The sequence below is a fragment of the Epargyreus clarus genome, unplaced genomic scaffold (assembly GCF_041222505.1).
Source record: "Epargyreus clarus isolate Ecla_fem2 unplaced genomic scaffold, WU_Ecla_fem_2.2 ptg000013l, whole genome shotgun sequence".
In the NCBI taxonomy this organism is placed as follows: Eukaryota; Metazoa; Arthropoda; class Insecta; order Lepidoptera; family Hesperiidae; genus Epargyreus; species Epargyreus clarus.
In genome coordinates, this window is record NW_027332221.1 from 2,266,013 (window position 1) to 2,282,527 (window position 16,515).

A 16,515-nucleotide genomic window follows, 5' to 3' on the forward strand; every position below is an offset into this window, starting at 1 on the left:
TTTGCTAACATAATCAGGGGAAGAGACAATGATGAGGTCAAGCAAAGATGGATTACTGTTAGGAAAAAAGTGTGTTGCGTTAAGGGGTATTAAATGTAAGTTAGCGGCATCGACTATCTTTCTTAATTTAACTGATCGGACATCCTGTTTGATTAAATAAGTATTGAAATCTCCCATAGCAATTGTATGGTCAAAGAGAGGACAGAAATCTTCAAACAGTTTGTCCAGGCAGGTAAAATAGTCGATGCTGAGAGAAGGTCTGTAAAAAACACCAAGAAGCAATTTAACATGAGAAAGCTGAACTTCAATAAAAAGATGTGCAGCTGCGTTCCCAGACAAGTCCTGCGGTGACATACTTATTATTGAGAAAGGGATATGGGAACGTAGATAAATTGCAACGCCGCCACCGCCCCGAGCAGTGCGATCGTTTCGAATTAAATGAAATCCGGGAGGAGAATATGTAGTTGAAGGAAGACATGGCTTAAGCCATGACTCTGAAATAAGAATGGCATGTATGTGATGGCTATCGAATGTTGATAACAAATCGGCGTAATGTGCCGGAATGCTCTGAGCGTTAATGTGAACTACATTAAAGTTTTTCAGAACATCTGAGAAGTGAGAATCTAGGGTTTTATTTAGAGGACGTTTACTTTCAAAACTGTCGTCACTATTTGAGCCGTCAGAGGCAGAAGAAAAGGAAAAATAATGTTCGCCAAAGTGCTCTAGTACCATTTTACGCAATAACAACTGACTTAATATTAATGTAAAGTATGTATAGTATGTATGTATATAACAATAATTATAAGTTAAATATGTAAAATAAAAAAATTAACAAAAAAATACAACCGACTTCTATGTCACTACAAAGTAAAAAAAAATTGAAATAAATGTTGGTTTAGTACATATTTCTGAAGTCGGCGCTCATATTAGACAGCGTGTCTAAAATTTTTTTTTCACCCTTTTTAGTGATGACATACTAACATTTATATTAATACAATATAAAATTGTATAATCGTGATCATGAATGAAGGTAAGGTCTGAGTTTACATGGATTGGAACCGCCCGCTTGCAGGGCGCTACCGCGCCCTGCTCGCTTTGGTTCCTCTCAGCCGCGGGGGCAGCGGAGAGGATATACCGGACTCCTACCGGCTAAAACCCCACGGTGTTCCACTGTACGCCCAGTGACGGGACTGCGGGTACGCTAAAAGCATTCGTCCGCGGTCCCGACAGCGCCTGCCCACAACCGGGCCCATCTCTGTGTGGGATGGAGCTGGAGCTACTCCATCCCATCACCTTTGAGGTGCGTGCGGGAATACCGCGCGCGCCACCACGAGGCTTAATGTTATTTTGACGCAGGACGCCCCCGTGTCCTACGCCAAAGCCTCCGTTATGGGGGTAGGAGATGGGCGTGGGGAACCCTTCTCCTACGCCCGGATTTCCGGCTGCGGATAGGGAGGTCTGAGGATTTCTCTCTCTCCCTCTCCGCAGCCTCCTTCTGCGAGATGACTCCCTCGCAGAAGGATTTAACCACTTTCCAAGACCTGTCGCTCTCGACCATTGCTTTTACCACGGCGGAGAGCGAGAGGTCTGACCCCACTGCTGCGATGAGTACACGGCGCTGCCTAGCCCATGCAGGACATTCCTCCAATGTGTGCTGCGCCGTGTCCACGTCGCAGCTACAATGGTGGCATCGGGTGGTTGGCTCTCTTCCGGCTATGCGGCACAGGTACTTCCCGAAACACCCTTGTCCCGAGAGTACCTGCACCAGCCGGAAGGTCAGTGACCCATGCCGCCTGTCCATCCAATCTTCTAACACCGGACGGACAGCCTCCACAGTCCTGAGGCCAGCCGTGGGTTCGGCCAGCCTTTCCTTCCACTTTTCAGTCATGGACTGCAGAGCGTGGAACTTCCGCTCTTCTTCTTCCTTGTGTAGTGTGTCTTATCAATATGGAGAAGTTTAATCTTAAGACTGCGGTTTCTTTGTTACCGGTTATGGAGGGTTCAGAAACCACTGTTAAAAACTTAATTGACGGTATAGAAATGTATTCTTCTTTACTAGATGATGCTGGTAAAATATTATTGGTTAAATTTGTTTTGAAAACACGACTTAACGAGTCAGCAAAGTTGCGTATGGCTAAATCTTACGTATCAGTCTGTGATCTTGTCAAAGATATGCGTAAACATTTATTAACGAAAAAATCGTATACTTCGTTACAGTCTCAATTATTTCAATGTTCACAAAAACGGAAAACAATTGATAATTTTGGCAAAGAGTTAGAGCAACTGTTTACGGATTTGACAATATCTCAGGCCGATGGAAATGAACAGTCTTATAGTATTTTGTTACCTTTGAATGAAAATTTGGCTATTAAAAGATTTTGTGATGGGTTATCTGATCCAAGGTTAAGCACCATTATAGCAGCTCGGAATTACGATACTCTGAAGGATGCTATTAGGGGAGCAAAAGACGAGGAGATGGCTGCCTTATCATGCGCATCAGCACAAACATCCATGATGCCACTACGCAGAGGATGTCGGCGTCCAGGTAGGGCATCCTACAGTCGTCCATCTGGTGATTCACGTCAGCAACGAGGTATGACTTACTATAACCGTAATATGTATCGTTCCATGTCCAGAGGTCTAGGAATGCATCCCAGCAGCAGCGATCAGAGGTATGCTCGCGGTAATCATACATACCGTGGCCGCCAACATCATTTCACATCTAGATCGAATCCTAGGGGTGTGAACGTCATGATGCCTACAAATCAGGTACAATCGGAATCGGAAAATATTACTCGGAACCAACTAAGCAACGAAAGTATGAATCATTTTTTTCGATCATGATTATTCTTGTTCTTGCAGTACAATAAATAAAGTTTATTTTAGTTTAGGTGAACAAAGACATTCTTGGCTAATCGACACCGGCGCTTCAATTTCTGTCGTTAGGTATGAAATCAAAGTCATCTCGAAGGTCTTGAAGTCATGTAATAATATAGTCACATAAACGGTACAGAGTAACGATATAACAATTATACGTAATTAAGTTCACACTAGTGATAAGAAGTATTATAACTACACAATTATCTCCGTTATTCGACTGCTCTTGCTGAAGTCTCCGACCAGAATGTCGCTCTCTGTTAATTCGAGCGCCGCTAAGGTGTCGTCCCCACTTCACCTACCCGCATCTGTTTTTAAACTGTAGTATCAAATGCGTCACTTATTACTTTAATGTAACGTTATAAAAATGTGATATCGTTAATATCCAAGCTTCTTATTAACGACGATAACAGGTACGACATTATACAAACTTTGCGAATTCCATTTCATACAGAGAATGTAACAATACACGGATTAGGTGGAAATGTACAAGCTAAAGGCTTCGTTTATTTAAATTTAAATCATCAAGGTTATTACTTTAGACATAAATTTTATGTTTTCGAGTCTTTACCATGTAAGACTGATGGCTTATTAGGACAAGACTTTTTAAGTTGTTTTAACGCACACTTAGATTACGAACTAAACACTTTACGTTTAACTAGTCAATCAGGTCAATATGTTAGCTTATTTTTTGAAATCGATAGCTCTTTTCAAAGTTCATTTTTAGTAATACCTAAACGTTGTGAACCGATATTTTTTATTAAAACACGACAAACTGAGGACTTAGTTATAGAGTCACAAGAGTTGTGTGATGGAGTTTACTTAGCAAATATAATTGTTCATCCAATAAATGGTAAAATTCCAGTTAAAATATTAAATACGAGAGATGTTGACGTCAAGTTAAATAAATTTCATATAGAAACGTTAAATCTTTGTGATTATACTATATGCGCTTTCGATAAACCGGTATTAAACGCAGATAGAGTTAAAAAAATATTTTCAGAATTAAACTTAGATTATTTAAATGAAGAAGAAAGAACAACTGTGGAAAATATATGTGCTAAATTTCCAGACGTTTTCTATTTATCAGGTGATAAATTGTCTGTTACAAATCTTTATAAACAAACTATTCAGTTGAAACCTAACACTAGTCCTGTATACGTAAAACCTTATCGTTTACCCAATTCTCAAAAATCAGAAATAGAGAGTTAAATTAAAGAAATGGTAAATAACAACATAATTGAGGAAAGTCGTAGCGAATGGTCGAGTCCTTTGCTTTTAGTTCCCAAAAAAATAGATTCATCAGGAAATAAAAGATGGCGAATCGTTATCGATTATAGGAAATTAAATTCAACCATACAGGATGATAAATTCCCTTTGCCAGATATTACAACAATATTGGATTCTTTATCTGGTACTACTTATTTTAGTCATTTAGATCTTTATCAAGGATTTTTCCAACTTGAACTTGATCCTGATAGTAGAAAATACACAGCCTTTACTACTAGTTCGAATCAGTATCAAATGACACGCCTACCGATGAGTCTTAAAACGAGTCCTAGTGCATTTTCCCGGATGATGACTATTGCTATGTCGGGTCTCAATTATGAGAAATGTTTTGTTTACCAGGATGACCTTGTAATTTTTGGCCGAAATTTAGCTCAACACAATCAAAATTTAATGGATGTTTTAGGAAGGTTACGGAAAGTCAATTTAAAGTTGAATCCTAGCAAATGTAGATTTTTACAAAAAGAATTATTATATTTAGGTCACGTGGTATCCGAAAATGGAATACGCCCGAATCCTAACAAAGTTAAAATATTACAAAATTATCCTAAACCTAATAACTGTGATGAGTTAAGACGATTCATTGCATTTGCAAACTACTATAGGAAATTTATTATTAATTTTGCAAAAGTAGATTGACTACTTTCGCAAAATTAATAATAAATTGAATAAATTGTTACGAAAAAATGTAATTTACAATTGGACTGAAGAATGTGAGCAAGCATTCAGTAGTTTAAAAAAATCCTTAACAAACCCCCCCGTTTTGCAGTACCCAGATTTTTCACAAAATAATGAATTTATACTACAAACTGATGCTTCTGGTCAAGCGTTAGGCTCAGTACTTTGCAATAGCGATGGTCGTCCTGTCGCTTACGCGAGTAGAGTTTTAAATAAAGCTGAACTCAACTATCCCGTAATTGAAAAAGAATTACTAGCAGTAGTTTGGAGCGTTAAGTATTTTCGCCCATACTTATTCGGTCGAAAGTTTCAAATTCAAACAGATCATCGACCATTAATTTATTTATTTAATATGCGTGATCCTTCTAGCAGATTGTTAAAGTTTAGATTATGCCTAGAAGAGTATGATTTCACGGTAGAATATATTAAAGGACGTCACAATGCGGCTGCAGATGCATTGTCACGTATCTTTGTAACATCTGAACAATTAAGCGAAATGAATCAAAAAGTTATGAACGTAATGACACGAGCTCAATCGCGCTTGCAACAAGTAGTTGACAATTCAACAAAGTCGGGAATTTCATCCCATATTCATAGCTCAAGGACTGATCACCCGAGAGCTGTTGTGAGGGCATGTGTGTTATCATGAAATTGAAAAAAGTTTTGTAAAAAAATAAACTCATGCATAGCTAATCAGGTTAACGTAAAAGTATAGTTTCTATGCCATATAGTCAATATATGATCACTAGACTGCTACATGTACTTTTCACATTTTAATATTTATCTTTTTTTTTATAGGTAACGAGGATGGATTTGTGGAAAATGCAGACTTAATTTTCGAAAGTAAAAAAGGTGAAGGCGACTATCATAGAGAGATGAACTCGAAGGTGTTTGAAGAGTGGTTCTCTAGAACTCTGGAAAAATTAGAACCAAACTCCATAATTGTAATGGACAATGCCCCATATCATTTTCGACGCTTGGAACGAGTTCCTTTTTTTTTTTTTTTTTTTTATATGTAACCTAACGATAAGGCAGACGGGCTACCTGATGGAAAGCAGTCACCGTCGCCTATGGACATTTGCAACACCAGAGGAGTCGCCAATGCATCGCCGGCTTTGAAGGAGAGCTCTTTTTACACCCCTCTTGAAGAGCCCCATGTCATAGTCCTGAGGGAATACCTCAGGAGGAAGTTCATTCCACATTTTGCACGTACGCGGCAGAAATGAACGATTAAACCGAACCGTGGAGGACCGCCACGGGTCCAGTTGATGTGGATGGAACTTCATCCTTCGGCGAGTGGTGCGATGAAGGAAAGGCGACGTAGGCACCAGATCAAACAGTTCCTCAGAACACTCACCATTGTAAAGTCGGTAGAACACGCAGAGGGAACCTATGTCCCTCCGCAGGCTTAAGGGTTCTAACCGATCAGAGATCGCTGGGTCATCGACGATTCGTACCGCGCGTTTCTGTACGGAGTCAAGTGGGTTAAGCTGGTATTGTGGTGCCCCTGCCCAGAGATGCGAGCAGTACTCCATGTGGGGCCTCACTTGCGCTTTATAAAGCAGAAGGAGTTGCCCACCAGTGAAGTACTCCTTGGCTCTGTTCAGGACGCCCAGTTTCTTTGAAGCCAACTTGGCTTTAACTTCCAAATGACTCCGATACTGCACGTCACACGAGATGTCAACTCCCAGGATCCCTACACTTTTACCAATGGTGAGCGGTGTACTTTGGAACTCAGGCGCTATGACGAATGGGGTTTTTTTAGCGGTAAACGCGCAGACTTGTGTCTTCGTGGGGTTGAACTCAACAAGGTTAAGACGACCCCATTCCGAGACCCGCTCCAGAGAGTTCTCGATTTCAGACACAAGTCGGATTCTGCTTTCTTCCACGAAAGTCCGAGAGGTGTTCGCACGGCCTGTGTACACAGCATCTCCCGTGCTATCATCTGCATAGCAATGAATGCCACCGGTTTGTAGCAGCATATCATTGATATGCAGAATAGAAAGCGTGGGAGATAATACAGACCCTTGGGGCACGCCAGCGTTGATGAGCTTCGTGTCTGAGCAGCACCCGTCAACTACGACCTTAATATGCCGCTCAGACAGAAAACTGGCTGTCCATGTGCACAACCTCTCGGGAAGACCGTAAGATGGTAGCTTCGCGAGAAGGGCCCTATGCCAGACCCGGTCAAAGGCCTTAGCGATGTCTAGGCTTACGGCTAATGCCTCCCCGTTGCTCTCAACAGCTTGTGCCCAACGATGAGTGAGGTACACAAGAAGATCACCAGCTGATCGGCCCTTGCGAAAACCATATTGGTGATCGCTGATCAGCTGGTGCTCCTCCAGGTACCTAAGGAGCTGCGTGTTTACAACACGCTCCATGGCTTTTGAGAGCAGTGAGGTTATCGCTATAGGCCTATAGTTGGCCCGGTCACTGCGGTCACCCTTTTTGGGAATAGGGTGTACAAGGGCAACCTTCCACGAAGACGGTACTTGTCCTGTGGTGTAGGAAAGCGAGAATAGACGCGTTAAGACGGGAGCCAACTCGGGAGCGCACGTCCTGAGTACCACTGCGGGGATTTCGTCTGGCCCACTCGACTTCTTGATATCGAGGGACAATAGAGCTCGCCTGACAGCCTTCTGCGTGAAGCGAATATCCGGCATAGAGCTCTCACACCGCGGGATGGTAGGCGGTGTGGCCCCTGTGTCATCAAGAGTCGAGTATGAGGCAAAGAGGGTACCAAGAAGATCGGCTTTCCCCTTTGCCGTATGGGCCAGAGAATCATCTGGTTTCCGCAGGGGCGGTAGTGAAGACCGACAGAAATTACCCTCGACAGCTTTGGCCAGCGACCAGAAGGCTCGACTCCCGGAGGGGTAACCAAGTAGCCGCTCGCCAATTCTGCCGATGTGCTTAGACTTCGCCTTGGCCATATGCTTCTTCGCTGAACGGGAGGCAGCATTAAACGCGGTTCGGAGCTCGGGGGTTTTTGGGTCCTTGCTAGCGTGTGCTGATGCCCAGGCTTGGAAGGCCTCCTGCTTAAGGCTTAGCGCTTTAGCACAAGACCCCCCAAACCAGGGCTGACTCCGTCCGCCGACGGACACAACAGAGTTTGGAATGAAACACTCCATACCCTGCCGTATCACGTCGGTTACAGACTCAGCACACGAGCTAGGGTCACCCGAGACGAAACATAGCTGCCTCCACGGGTACGAAGCCAGGAACTCCCGGAATCCGTCCCAGTCTGCTGACTTGTAATGCCAAACTTGTCGTCTCCTGGGGGGACGTGTCTCCATGGGGTACGACAAGGGCACAGTCGAACTTACCAAGCAATGGTCAGAGGATCCAAGGGGAGCCTTGACCATTACTTGGTAGTCCACCGGATGGGTAGTCAGCAGTAGGTCCAGCAAAGAGGCAGTATGGCACCCTAGTGAAACCGGGTACGACCTGAGAGAGCCCATATGCCAAGGAGAAGTCATATGCAGATCTCCCAGCAAAGTCGGTGGTCCGGGATCCCAGCCAATCAACATGATGAGCATTGAAATCACCAAGAACCACCAACTCTGAAGGTGGTAGAACCCTTTGTGGTTCGACTCCGGCGGCACCACCGCCACACCTATTTCTGCCTTATAACAGCAGTGTTAAACGCTGCTGTGTTCTGGTTTGAAGGGTGTGGTAAGGGAGAGATACTTTTCCGAGGCGTTCCAGCTTAGTCCTCAGGAGTAGCGGCGCAACTGTGGCCGAGCTCAGGTAGGAATATCTAATCCTATCTGGGGTTGATCACAGATGTCCATGGGCGGCAGTAGCCACTTACCATCAGGTGGCCTGCATGCTCGTCTGCTACTCTTATATTATATAAAAAAAAAATAACTCTGCCGAAGGACACTGCTGCAGCATCCTGTCGGTTGCCCACTGGACGTGCTCGAATAATCGAGTTGTCTCCACATCTCCGCTATAGGACCTATATAGGCACGCGTAGACACGGGTAAGACCTCCGACGTCCGCGCGCAGCCACAACAATGATAGGTCCTTGTCTTCGAGAAAGCTGAGACGGCGATAGCAGACATCTCCCCGAACATACACACATACCCCGGCTCGACGCCTGAAGGCATGTTCTAAATTGTAGCCGGGGTATTCCAAATACGATGTATCGTCCGGGGTAGATATCTGCGTCTCCGTCAAAAAGAGAAAAGCCGGCTTTACCGTCTCAAGGTGGTGGTGGACGGCATTCAGATTGGAATGGACTCCTCTGATATTGCACATATCCACAATAAGTGTGGAAGAGGTCGCCGCTGTGCAACTTTTCTTCTTTTTAGGCTTTCTCATGGTGGTTGGGCGAAAAAAGGGCGGGAATTTGAAAGGATTTGCGATGCTCCGTCAACGCCTCACGGGACAAAGTATGAGTCTCGTGACACCGAGCCTACGGAGGTGATGTGGGATGCTGGCGCGTGGGACGGAAGGGCCTCCGGTCCCCCCCGTGCACGACTACCTGGCTCCACTCCGGTCTCTTACTCCGGCAAGGTAGCCGCGTAACGGGATTTTTCGCCGGTTGGCGGGACAGCCTCCCGGGCCAGAGGTTAACAGTGTTGCCCGGGTTCGGGTCCCCAACTAACCGGCGGGCGGCCAGCGGACAACCGTTTCACCGGGTCTCCCTGGCCCCCGCGCCAACACACCACGCCCCCGGGGGCAACGACGCTTAAAGAGACCCAACGGACTCGTAAAGTGCGCCGTCGGAAGCACCACAAGGGGATGGGAAGGGAGGGATAAGGGGATGAACTGGCTCCCAGGCGCACTACCGAAACATGACGAGTCGTTATTAACGGTAGACTCCGACCTGAGGGTGGTAGCTAGCCAGGCAGATCCCACGAAGAGACCTTACCACCAAGCGGGACACCTTCGGGAATTACGCCAGGCGGTGTCAGATCCAGCAACCAGTGGAACCGTCGCAGTAAGATGTTAAATGCCCGAGTAGACGCTGCTGCCCATCTACCCGGTAGATGCCCTTAGTCGGCTTCTACGACACCCACGGGCAGGTATGGGGTGGTCTATTCGCCGCCGGAGCCACACGGCATAAATTTCCGGCACGGTTCCTTCTATGAATTGGTTAAAAAAAGACATACAAAGTTGGCTAACAGAAAAAGGTATCTCGTTCCAAGCAGAGATGATAAAAGCACAGCTTATCGACTTGGTAACACCTGAACGGGAAAAATACTCAGCATTTGTATGCGATACAATGGCGAAGCAGCACAACATTGAGGTATTAAGATTACCACCGTACCATTGCGAATTAAATCCTATCGAGTTGATATGGGGCCAAGTAAAAGGCCATGTCGCAGAAAAAAACAAAACATTTAAAATAATTGATTTAAAAAAAATATTTAGTGAAGCAATTAAATCTATAACTTCTGCGGCATGGCAACAATGTGTCAATCATGTAATTAAAGAGGAAAAGAAAATGGCAGAACTTGACGGCATTTCAGATAATGTAATTGACAATTTTATTATTCGAGTGAAAGACAGTTCAACAAGTCCATCAAGTTCTGCCAGTGATGAAGAAGATGAATAATTTATTTATGATGGTATTCTTTCCCGTTTGATGTAATTCCCGTTTGACGTAAATTTGATGAATAATAACAACATGTCTGTAATTTTGAACAAGACTCTTACAAACTATAATAATTACAATCTGGAGTTTACTAATATCTGCATTCTCTTTATATATAAAAGTACTAACTGGACTAACCTTCGAAATCTCTTCAGGAGTCTTATTCAAAATCTATAATGGGCGGCCAAAAAAACCTTAAGGATTTGTATTTTTACATGATGTATTACATACTTGTAATTTGTGCTATTTAATTTAATCATTTTAACCCGTTCATACATGTAATAATAGCTAAATAAATATGTACAAAACTCCAAGTTTTTATTTTTATTTTTAGTTACTACTAAACCAATTTCAATTTTATTTTCCAATCTACTCTGGGAGTAGAGTATTTACTAACTTACAGTCTATTTATTCTCTTAGAGTCCAAATACGAGACGTGTACATATTGCCATGGAGGATATTAAACTACCATTACTCTAAATTACATTATTTTATTCATTCTGATTAAAATAGAATATCACACAGCATAATATCTAAGAAAATTGTATAAATTCACTTAATACGCATTTAAATGCTGATTTAAAATATATCTTGCGAGATTATTCTCGAAATCTAATTAAACTCAAGGTCAAATATTTATTCACAATCTTTAATTCAAACCAGACATTACGTATAGTGTATCGAATAGGATAGAAAATATTAACGGAAATTTTCTTTTATTTTACATCTTATGCGCACTAAGAACGGATTTTTTGATATTCTACCGTTAAGGGGGTTAAATGGGGGTTGAAAGTTAGTATGAAAGTCCGTCAGTTTTAAAGCAAACTGGATGAAAATTGGTATTTAGCTTTCTGATTTAAATTAATAAAAATCTAATCTAAGGGTATGGAATTCCCCCAGTTTTGATGTAAACTCTATGAAAATCGGTATTTGGGTTTTCGATTAAAAATAATTAAATACCTGTGGGAGAATGCTTCATTTCATATATATAAATATTCCGTTTTTAAAATCACATGATATTAATTTCGAACTACCGCTCCGTATTAACAATTGGCTACCTGTATCATGGTATAAAAAAGGGGCGCGCAACTGTCAACAGATCAGAAGTTGTCCAATAGTGGGCACGGCACGGTGGTGCTCTGAACTGTTTGGTATTTTGCTTGGGTGTTATTGTTACTGTGGTGGCATTAACGCTTATTCGTTTAATTATTTTAACTATATTTTTTATAAATATTGGTTAAATTAGTTGAATCGAAATACCATTGTAGATCTACCTACCGGCGCGCCCACATACCTATTTCATAATTTTTGGAAAGTCAACCCTTAAATTGGTAAAATAAGGGTTGACAGCTTATTTTAAAATTTGCCAATTTGAAAGCCAGCACTAGGAAAGTTACTCATTGCCTTACTGGTAAGATATAGTGAAACTTTAATTCTATCGTTTTGGAAAATCAACCCTTATGTGGGTTAAAGGGTTGTAATTTTGTATGAAAGGCCTCCAATTTTGATGTAAACTGTATGAAAATCGGTATTTGGGTTTTCGATAGATAATAATTAAATACGTATTTCATTGTTTTTGGAAAATCATCCCTTAGGGTCGTTAAATGGGGGTTGGAATTTTTTTTCTAACTCCGTTAATTTAGAAGCAGGGGCTGGAAAAAAATTGCATTTGGCTCTCTGGTTGGAAATAATAGAACTTTTTTAACACATTTGTAGAAAATCTACCCTTAAGAGGGTAAAATAGGGGTAGAAACTTCGTTTAGAAGTCCGAAGATTTTGAAGCAAAGTAAATAATTACAATAATAAGATGTAAGTTGGTATTCGGCTTTCTGATTGAAAATAATAGGACACCTATTTCACCGTTTTTGGTCAACCTTAAGGTCATTAAATAGAGGTTAGAACTTTGTTTATAATTCGTTAATTTGGAAGAAAGCACTATGAAAATTATCATTAGACACAATGAGGCATCTGAGTCACTGTTGTATTTAGATCAACCCTTAAGACGGCTATAAAAGGGTGTATGCACTATGTCTTTCTGTTTAGACACCTGTATCAGCATTTTTAGCTACTCATCAATCAACCCTATTAGGGTACTTTAAGTAAAGAAATTTTCCTTAAAAACCGTTATTGAAGTTATACTTCTTTTGGCGTGTTTGGAAAAAAGTACAGACTGCAGAAAGGATTCGTGTAGGGCGATATTCCACGGGCCGTCGTAACATATTTTTTAACATGGGAATGTAATGCGCGTGCTGAAGTGCAGAACAGCGGATTTTTAGTAACGCGCAGACCCGCGGGCCACACATCACCCATGGATCACGGGTTGCCGACCGCTGGTCTTGAACATTAGCTTTCAGAATTTTTCTGATGAAATATTTATTGATACATATGTACATAGGACAGTTTTTGAAATTCTACTAAGGTGGTAAAATAATAAGTGTTATAAGTATTAATTATTTATTTATTTAATCAGGCATACCAACTAAGTACACAAAATGAATCTAATATTAATATGACCATCAGAAAAAGTTTTAAAGTATGCACTTAAATTACAGGTTTGCACAACATTAGAAATCAGTTAAATCAAAATCAGATGCGCTAATGTCCTTATACGGGAATCTTTTAGGTTCGAAGTTAGAAACATGAAATTTCATACAGAGTCCTATTCACACGTAAGCACAACTACACGACAACGTGGACTGGTGAAAATTTCGTATATGATAATGCGTATTTTTATTCACATCGACCGTATCCTGACTACATCGCAACCACTTTGGATACACTGCTTGCTGATATTTTGTCCATGCCGTGGGGTATGGTTGTGGTTATACATGGATTAGTGATGGTGATGCGGTAGATACATTCACCTTGGATAGAAATTAATAATAATAATAATATACTTTATTGTACCCATAAACAGAATCAAAACACATGGAAAATTAATAATTTTAAAAATACAATAGGCGGCCTTATCGCTCAGCAGCGATCTCTTCCAGGCAACCTTTAGGTGCGGAGTTAAAGTAAAAAAATATAGAATGATAGGTAGGGTGCAAATAACAGATGGTAGAATTTGGCATAAAATACAAATTTTGGAACAAATTATAGAAACAAATTATACGTATTTAAAAAGAAAGGAGCAAGATTTAAAAGAGTTGTGACAGATTTAAAATTTAAATAAACAAAGATATTAAATTACAGATAGCAAAAGCATATGGAAAGGAAAAGAAACAAAGATAGAGTTAGAGCTGAAGATAATGACATTTCACCAGATTTTTGAAGGAGTAAAGGGATTGAGCATTGCGAATATTTACAGGAAGAGAGTTCCACAGACGGATAGCGGATATAGTAAAGGATTTCCTGTAGAAGGATGTTGAGTGGAGTGGAGTAAGGAGAGCATGGTTTTCAGTGGAGCGAAGGGATCGATCATGGGACAGATGGAGAAACTGAAATCGTTGCTTGAGGTATAGAGGAGAAGTCGGAATAAATAGTACACAATATAGAAGAGATAGAATGTGAGCATTTCGGCGAAGGCGAATTGGGAGCCACTTGAGCTTTGCACGATATTCTGAAACATGATCATATTTACGTAGCCCAAATATGAATCGTATACATAAGTTTTGGAGACGCTCAAGCTTATTTAGTTGCTCCTCAGTAATGTCAGGATAGCACACATCAGCATAGTCAAGTATTGGTAGAAGTAGAGACTGAGCAAGCGTAATTTTAGTGGGAATAGGTAAAACATTTTTCAGCCTACTAAGAGAGCCCACTGCAGCAAAGAGCTTCTTGCTGACTTCGGTGATCTGTGGTGTCCACGAAAGATGCTGGTCCATGAGGATACCTAAATTTTTGACCTTGTTGCAATAAGGGATGATGTTGTTATCCAGTGTTATAGGGGGTACCTGGTGCCAGTCAATTCTGGAAATCAGACGCGGACTCCCTATGATAATTGCCTGAGATTTAGTGGCATTTAGTTTTAATCCATAGGTTTTACTCCAAATAGAAATGCAAGCCAGATCCGAGTTAGTGCTTTTGATGGCGTTCTGCAAGTTACTCAAACTAGCGTGGTTGTAAATCTGCAAATCGTCTGCATATAGATGGTAGAGCGAAGTTAGGTGGAGACTAATAGAATTAATGAAAATAGTAAAAAGGAGAGGAGACAACACGCCACCTTGCGGTACTCCGGCAGTTGTATTCGACCAATTAGAAAAATTGTCATCAATTTGAATACGCTGCCGGCGCCCAAATAGGTAACTACGAAACCAATCAATTGCCGTCGGAGATATGTAGAGAGAACGCAATACCCCCAGGAGGATGTCAAAATCAACAGTGTTAAACGCATTGCTAAAGTCCAGCAGCGTTAATACCGTTAACTGTTGATTATCCATCCCCAAGCGTATGTCGTCAGTGATTTTTAGCAAAGCAGTAGCCGTACTATGACCTGGACGGAAACCGGATTGTAAAGGATTTAAAAGAGCATGAGTGGCAAGGAAGGAGCTGAGCTGTTGATGGATGAGGCGTTCTAGGACTTTAGACAAGAAAGGGAGTATGGATATGGGTCTGAAATCGGTAAAGTCGGATGGGTTGGATTTTTTGGGTAGAGGAATAACATTGGCGTCTTTCCAAGAAGAGGGAAAAGTGTTATTGTGGATGGAACTATTTATTAAGAAGGTAATAGTGGGAAGGAGTAAGTCGAGGAGGGGGATGATCATTTTACGACTAATGCAATCACTACCGACCGCATTTGAGGAAATAGAGAGTATCGCCCTCTCCACATCACGATCCGAAAATTGACTAAACGAAAATAAAGGAGAATTTGGATTGGGAATATGTGATAAGTGATTAAGAGTATTATATTTCGTTTTGCTATCGATGCAAGAAGTGGCAGAAAAATGACGATTTAAATCGTTTAAGTCTACATTGTTTGGATGATCATTTTTAGGTTTTTTCCCAATTCCTAAAGTTTAAAATTTTAGGCTAATTAATTTTATTTTAGTTTAATGTTACTTTATCGTTAAAATTGTAAAGAACTTTACAATTACAGTTATTTGTTTGTCATATCATATTTTTTACGCAAGCGAAGCCGCGGGTTCTGCTAGTCTTATATATATAAAAATCTTGAGTCACGATGTATGTTGCCAATAAAATCCAAAACTATTGAACCGATTTCAACCAAATTTCACATGTACCTGTAATTTGGTCTAACTTAGGGCATAGGATAGTTATTATCTCAATTATTCGCTTATGTCGTGAATATAAACGAATAAAATGTGTAAATTAAATGTTTATTAAGCAAGTGTTTATTTACTGTTTAGTTTTATGAAGTTCTCATAGATGGCGGTATAAGTTGATTCATCGATCAAATTCTTCAACATTGTTTGACATCTAAGTTGCAAATACACCCAATAGATGGCGCTCGAGACCCCCTTTGAACGTAAACAAAGCTCCCTCTCGAACCTTCGAGAGTCACTATTTCGAACAATCGATCAATCGATTCTTCTCGAAGCATGCGCACTAGAACGTTCGGGAAATTCAAGGCCCAGGTATAAATATTAAATACTGGCGTCGAGTGTCACTGCAGTTCAGTTCCTTTTTAAACGAGTAAATTAATACTATCTTCCGGAAAGTGTAAGTCTCAGTACTACTCTCTGTGTCAGTCTCTACGTAAATATACCTGTGCATTTACCAAGTATATAACTTCTGCAAGTATCAATCAGTGCAAAATCATAACTTTATACACATGTAAGTATTTCTTGCTTGCATTTTATTTTATTTTTTTCATGAGTGTAAACTTCGCAGACTTAAATTCATTTTTTAATAATAAATAAAAATAAATAAATGAACAAAAATAAATGCACTTATGAAGAAATTATTTAACTTTCTAAACGTGCATTTTTTCTTTTTATTCTATTAATATTTTAACAATTTTCTTTTCAATAATAAAAATTAAGATTTTTAGATTCTTATTTTGATTTTTTAATCTGATAATTGTTAATAAATCCATTCATTAATTTCGATCTAATTTATTAATTTATTTCAATTATAAATATTTTCAATTTCAGAGTAATGCCGCGAAA